The sequence below is a fragment of the Perissodus microlepis genome, chromosome 14 (genome assembly GCF_051167445.1).
Source record: "Perissodus microlepis isolate ML-2025 ecotype Zambia chromosome 14, ASM5116744v1, whole genome shotgun sequence".
NCBI classification, from domain to species: Eukaryota; Metazoa; Chordata; class Actinopteri; order Cichliformes; family Cichlidae; genus Perissodus; species Perissodus microlepis.
Window position 1 is genome coordinate 37497393 of NC_140474.1, and position 8022 is coordinate 37505414.

An 8022-nucleotide genomic window follows, 5' to 3' on the forward strand; every position below is an offset into this window, starting at 1 on the left:
GAGCCCCGCCTGCCTCAGGGACTCCAGAACTGCAGCCACCTGCTGCACATGCTCCGCCCAGGTGTCACTGTAGATAATAACATCATCCAAGTAGGCAGCAGCATACGCAGCATGCAGCCATAGCACCCGGTCCATGAGGCGCTGGAAGGTGGCTGGCCCAAACAAGCTGAACGGAAGTGTGACAAATTGGTACAAACCATACAGAGTGGAGAAAGCTGTTTTTCCATGGACTCTGCAGACAAGGGAATCTGCCAGTAGCCCTTGGTCAAATCCTGTGTCGTGAAAAAGCGGACAGTGCCTAACCGGTCCAGGAGCTTGTCAACCCGGGGCATGGGGTACGCATCAAATCGTGACACCTCATTCACCTTGTGATAGTCAACACAGAACCGTATAGACCCAGAACTATGGGGCTACACCAGGCGCTTTGCAACTCTTCTATCACTCCCAGCTTCAGCATCTCAGCCAATTCCCTCTGAACCACTTGTCTCTTATGTTCAGGGAGCCTGTAGGGCCGTGAACGCACCGTCACACCAGGCTACGTTTCAAAATGGCGCTCAATGAGCAAAGCCAGCCAGGAAGGGGGGAGAACACATCTGCAAAACGCTGTTGCAATGCAGCAATATCCACTTTCTGTGTCTGTGTGAGATGGTCATCACAGCGGAGGGAGGTGAGAATGGTGAATTTGGCACCTCTGGCCCAACTCCTCGCTCTCCTTAACCAGGCTCACCAGAGAAACTGTTCCACCCTCTCTCCATGCTTTAACCCTCTGGGGTCCAGGGTATAATTTGACTACTTTTGATTTTACCTCTATATTTCACCTTTAAAAACTGTTTATCTTGCCTTATTTGGTATCATTATTTTCAGCACAACCTCAAATATCTGAAATTTTAGTTATTTTTTCATTTTGACATACTATATTAGCACATTTGATCTAAATTCAGATAAAAGATTTAAAATCCGAGTAGAAAAAGTTATATTTTTTACTCTAAAACCCACAAACATGTTTAATGAATCATTTTCATAAATTGAAATGCAAATAGAAATTGTACATTTCTAAAAAATTATGCTCAAGTTTTCAAACTACAAAGTTATATGATACTATTTACCTAAAAATGCAGCCAAGGCCTCAGGCGTTTTTTATATAACCATTTAAATCTATTTCCAGAAGAATCAGGTGTGCTGCATCAAATAAGAAGGCAGACAAATGAGCCAGTCCAAAAAATGTAGTTTGTGTTCAGTATAAGACAGAGGAGAACAGCACAGGCCCAAACCCTGCAGGTCTGATAGCAGGAGGTGCATCATCCTGTTTTCCATATGGGAACAGTATTTATACTGGAATTTACCTTTGGTGGCTTTTTTGGAGCAAATGTGACATTCAGCAGTATAACTGACACACAATACAAAACAATGCCTACACAACACACTAACTACAGCCTCCAAACACGCTAAACGTCACTAATGTCTCATATATGAAAACTCGCTCTCTCTCTTTCTTTCGCTCGCTCGCTTTCCGTCGCAGGTGTCACTCCTAAAACTTCTCCTTCTCCCTAAACAACCAAGTGCCACATGTTGCCATTTTTTTGATTGGCTGACATGGTAAACTTTAACACCAATAGGGAAGGGGTGTTTTTCTTTTTCTTTTTTCACTCGCAAGCGGAGAGTGTTTGCTAGTGCTGTCCGTAGAAAACGCAGTTTTTCCCGTTCTTCCCGCTGTAAACACAACTGTTTTGATCAGAAAAAAACATTGCGTGTATTTTTTATCATAACTCTGGTTTTACGTGGCCCATCGACTCCGGAGCGGAGCAGTTGTGCGGGTTGGGCAGCCTGGGGGTCCGACATCCAACGTGGGTTTTGGCACCACTGTGAAGAACGGACCCGAACCACACAGTCTTCCTGTGCTCAAGCTGGCTTTATTTAACACTCAGCAGCTGATTCTGTTGTTTTGGTACTGAGCACTCAGGAAACAGGCACTCCTTTGCTGCTGCAACCAACTGCTCCTCCGACTCTGCCGTCACTAAATGCACAGAGAGGGGAAAAGGATTATTAGGCTGAGCACACGCACCTGCCTCTCCAGCACGCCTTCGCGCCACCCTGAGAGCTCACTGTGCCACCCCTCTCTGAATTCTCTCCACCATGTACATCCACCCACTTTAAACTCTGTAATCACTGTAAACCTGTTGTAGATAACACTTAAGTTTAGGATCTCATAATGTTTCTTTATGAATTTATCACTTCAACACTGCAGTGCATACTTTGATATACTGAGATTTATCATTCACAAAGGACTCGACCAATTATCACCTGATAATTCTGCCATAGCAGCTTTTCCGTGAATATCTGGTTTTACAGTTTAATATGAATACAATAAACAAAAAGCTGTTATATTTTTGATACGTATGTTTTATATATTCACCAGAGTTGCCATGTTGGAATATGACTTCATTGGTTTCCAACAAGGTTTCAACCAATGTTTGTAACACTAATTAAATTATTATTGTAATTATTAATGTAATTAATTAATTAAAACGATGTGGGCTTCATAGATAATTGGCAAACCTTCTGGAGGAAACCTGGTGTTGTTAGGAGAGACGGCATCCATCCCACTTTGGATGGAGCAGCTCTCATTTAAAGAAATATGGACAAATTTATTAAAGAGTGGACTCTCGACCGTCTCACACTTCTGTTTAATCAGTTTTCTGTTTGACGTTTATTCAGCTGTGTGAAAACCAAGGAGGAACCCACCAGGGGGATTAATAAAGTTTTATTTAATCTAATCTAATAACTTTAATCTCAGCCAAACCGATTTCTTCTGGAACAAATAAAACACCGAAAAAAGCCAAACAATAACATTTTTAAGTTATCTGAGTGGCTTACGTATCATGTTTAACCTGAGTAGACCGCAGGGGTCTGAAAACGATGAAGCCGGGAGTCCGCTGCTCTCGCCGGCTCGCGCGACCATTGAACCCCCCGGTCAGCTATCGAGCTGGTGGGTAACAGAAAACTTTGGAGCACTTTTACAAATATGTGATGTCTTGATAAATTGAGCAGATATTTGATGTTTACACAGCTACATTCTCGCCTGAAAATATGTTAAAAGTTAATTTTGTGACCCAGAAAGAGTAATAAGAGTAATATTAAAACTAAGTAGCGCCCACCATTGTTGGAAACTGGAATTGGCTGGGCCAATGAATTCTGGGATATGTTGGGCCATGAAGGATACACCCGAACCATCCTTCAAATCTGGGGGAAAAGAGGACGTATTTGTCGGATTCGGAGGAGTCTACGAATTTGGACAGCTTTCGTCGCGTCTCTGTGACGTAATCGGTCTACAAATGCGTCCTCAGGAGGATGCAGCCTACGTTTTGGGACACAGCTAGAGTGAGTGGAGAAAAGATAGGAATTATATGTTGGACCAGGAAGACCAGGAAACCATGACAGAGCTGATGCTTGTATTAATGATAATATCCAAGACCAAAGGATTTGACTTGTCTGGAATTTCCAGTAAAATAAAATCTAAGAAAAAATGAGTAAAATATGCAACTGAAGAAGAGCCTGTGTGAGATCTGTCTCAGCTGAAAATGAACAAAACCTTCATATTCTTTTCAAGCTTGAGATCACATGACAGTATATGAAGGGTGCAGCTCTCTCTGCAACCTTTTGTCACCTCTTGTTTTTGATCTGAGAACATATTAGACAGGAGATGGCCATGTTGATGGTTTTCTCTTCATACCTAATGCTTTGATCTTGTTCTATGTTTCCCTTTTACAACACTATTGGTAAATGTGCCTTTTCTCCTCTGCAGGAGCCGTAGCTTTGCAGCACCTGAATCCCACCTTCTGAAACTTAAAGGAGCGATGACGAGACTTACTGATGAGATGACCGTGTTACTTCAGACCCTTCGGTCATCTAATCACTCTGTCATGTTTCTCACACACCAAAAACGTGGTGTAGAGAAGCTGTAGACAACATGTTTATTATCTGTCAGAGTTGGGAAGTAACAAAGTTAAAGTACTTCCATACTGTACTTAAATACAATTTTCAGGTATCTGTGCTTTACTTGAGTACTTTTTCCCCCTGACTACATTTTAAACAAATATCTATACTTTCTACTCCTTACCTTTTTAAAACCGACTCGTTACTTTTGCTTTAACACATTTGGTTCGAGTTACTCTTTTGTCACTGTGAGCCTCCAAACTGATCTGAGCCTGAACAGAAACACGTGATTGGCACTCCTGTTCATTTATTAATCACCAGGGAATGTCACATAAAAAGAGATGACGTGTGCCAAAGTCAGGGATTAAAAGTGTTATTGTTGTTGTTATTATGCTTTTGCCAAAACACCAGAACCACTGCAGGTGTCCCTAAGTTGCAGTACTTCAGCATCTAGCTAGCCCTACAGAGGAGGAGCGAGCATAAAGGGAGTGACTTTTTAAGTGTCAGGTCATTTCAAATGACGTAACGTTTCTTTCAGCTCTACAAACATCAGCAAACACACAAACTGTGTGCAGTTTGTCTCACAGTGTGTTGCAGCTAAAGTGCAGCTGCTGGATTTCACAGGGAGAGAAAAGAAAGAGCGCTAGCTTCACTCAGAGATGGAGAACGATGAGAACGACAGGCAGACTAACTGTTATCACTCACAGGTCAGTGCAGGATAAACAGGTTAGTTTGCTGCACTGTGATGGGTTTAAAGTAAAGAACAGTGACTGCTGCACAGCGGCTGTGTTTCGTGGTCACAGTTAGCGCACAGCAGGGGCGATTTTAGCCCATTTTTGGGGGTGCTGAAGCACCCCCAAAAATGAATCAAAGCACCCCCACAGATTTCTTACTTTTTTTTTGGACAATATTTGCTGTTTGTGTGACACACTACTAAAAATATAAAAAGCATACAGTACTTGGTTGAGACGTAACATTTTAACAACAAAAGTATAGAAATCCCCCCCCCCCCCCCCCCTCCTAAAATGGTTTGTTCCAGCTCACCTCTCCCCTACTCTGACTCTAGCGCTCTAGTGGCTGAGACGCAGCTGAGCGGAGGTGGAAGTGCCTGGCTTAAAACAGGACATATTAGCTGCATTTAACCTTCAGTTACTGTTTATATAGTTGGTAGGAGTCAGACCATGTTTCTTTTTAGCTGAAAAACATTACACCAGGTAACCTGCAGTGTTGAAAACGTGTTTTCCGACAATGTTTGCTACCCTACAATCCGTCCTGCTCTGTAGTAAAATCAGCAACCTTTCATTGTCCTGTTGCTCCCATTGAAATGTATACAGCCTATTTAAAATCTAAAACTTAAAATTGTCCGTAGCCTGCTGTTGTTACCACTGTCCTGTTTGAAATGGATACTAACTGACTGAATGCCCATTAACCTTATAACTCCTGTTGTGTGTGTGTGTGTGTGTGTGTGTGTGTGTGTGTGTGTGTGTGTGTGCAGAGAGACAGCCAGGTTCATAATGCATATAAGGAAGTTTTTTCAAAAAAAGGAGCCACATTCAGGTAAAAGTGTAAAATCAAATGATCTGTGAATCAGGAATAATGTTGGATCAGTGTTTCAATATTTATATCTTTTATGTGGTTTGGTTATTTGCCTTTTGGTTGAAAGGACACTGGGAGAGGACTTTTTGTTAGCGATCTTAATAGAATTTTTTTCATATTAATGTAATTTTTCATCTAATTGAATACAATCTATTTGTGTATGATTGTCAGTCCAAAGAGGGAGAGAGGAAAGAGGGAACGTGAGGAGAAAGTACAAGGTCAGGAAGAACCAGGTAAGAAAACAGACCGGGAACAGTGACAGGCAGAAACTGTTAAACTGACAAAGAGAAAAAACCTGATTTTACTCACAATCTGGAAGTTGTGTCCTCCCTATATTAAAGCTGCTGTACAGAATCTGCAAAACAAACTGGGTTGAAACATTTTGACCCTCTTTAACAACATTCCAACATAACGTTATCATTGATCAGGGAGATTAAAATTAATGATATATTTTTATGTGGTTCAGCCACAACTCTACTAAAACCTCAGCCAGTAATAGGTAGGCCAACTTTTGGACCGTCCAGTTGTCTGTATGACTGCCGCAGTACGTGCATCACATTTGCACACTATCAGAAAGAGCCAAACAGCCCTGGTGGAGTGAGGAGCTGTAAAGAGAAGCAGATGCTCTGTTTATATTCTACAAATGTTTTAAGCTTGTTTCAAAGATTCTGTACAGCAGCTTTAAATGTTTTCCAAAAGCACACAGACACTTATCAGTGTTTCTCACACTGTTTACAGTGTGGACCACCTGATAAAATGTCAAGCTCTCCTAAGGACCACTATGAAAGCATGAAACTCATAAATCTTACAACACAAAATTAGTATTATTAAATTAGTAAAATTAGTATCTGCAGTAAAGATTTTTTCATACATTGTATACATTCTACCACAGGAAAAGTTGCCTCCATTTCTATAGTTTTTTATTCATATTTTGTAATAATTTATTTGTAATAATTTATGTTGTTTTGGGAGTGTTTTTGTATGTATCCAAAAGATGCAGTCAGTTTACTTTTTACTCACTATGAGCATCATTCATTATTAATAAACCAGTAATTAAGGTTAGGATATGTATTTTTTTATTACAATCCATTCTTCTTTAGCAGCATTTAAATAACCTTTATCAGATTTGATGGTTTTGTTACAGACTTTTCAAAAAAGTGTTTTGCTTTTCTTTCACAAATGTGGGATTAAATTGTGTTAAAATGTACAAAACAGTGATGTCATGTTTTGTGACGAGGACCCAGGCACAGAGAGACTTGATGAATTTAAGAATCTTATGATTTAATAAAGAAATTTGCAGACTTGCACAGAGATGGTAAAATTATGATGACTGATAATGGAGATGAATACAACAGACGACGAGGACAGGGAGGAACAGGGGTTTAAATGCACCGAGGAGACAGACAGAGAGAACTCGGGACAACTGGAGACATGTAGGGATGCAGGGACTGACAGAGACAGGGAAGATGTCTCATCGTGACGTGTAAAGTTTATCTTGCCTGGCTGGGCAGCTCTCTGGGTGCTCAGCACCCCCAAAGCTCTGATCCTAGAATCACCCCTGGCTCACAGTGTAGCACAGATTCATTCACTGAATTCCACCTTCACACCAACTTCATCCAGTGTAACGTAAAGGCGGCATAAACAGTGTAGAGTCAGTGCAGAGGATGGAAATCATCCAGGACAACTCAGGAAACATCTGGTTGAATCCAGGTGTGTCAGCAGCTCAGCTGATCACAGCCTGTACACTAAGAAAATCTACTGGAAATTAATGTGAGTTTGATTCTTATCTTCTCATCTTATCTTAATGACCTTGTAGTACCATATCACCCTATTAGAGCACTTCGCTCTCGCTCTGCAGGCCTACTTGTTGTTCCTAGAGTATTTAAAAGTAGAATGGGAGGCAGAGCCTTCAGTTTTCAGGCCCCTCTTCTGTGGAACCAGCTTCCAGTTTGGATTCAGGAGACAGACACTATCTCTACTTTTAAGATTAGGCTTCAAACTTTCCTTTTTGCTAAAGCATATAGGCAAGGCAAGTTTATTTATATAGCACAATTCAACAGCAAGGTGATTCAAAGTGCTTTACAGAGACATTAAAAAACAAAAACAGATAAAAAGCATGATTTAAAATTGATTTAAAAAAGGAACAGTAGATAAAATCAGTAGTTAAAATGTAAGTTTTGAAATTTAAGCTTAAAAGTGCGGATTTGGTGTTTTATTCAAATGCAGCTGAGAACAGGTGAGTCTTCAACCTGGATTTAAATAAACTGAGTGTTTCAGCTGATCTGAGGCTTTCTGGGAGTTTGTTCCAGATATAAGGAGCATAAAAGCTGAATGCAGCTTCTCCGTGTCTGGTTCTGACTCTGGGAACTGATAAAAAACCGGATCCAGATGACCTGAGGGACCTGGAAGGTTCATACTGGGTCAGGAGGTCACTGATGTATTTTGGTCCTAAACCATTCAGAGCTTTATAGACCAGCATCAGGACTTTAAAGT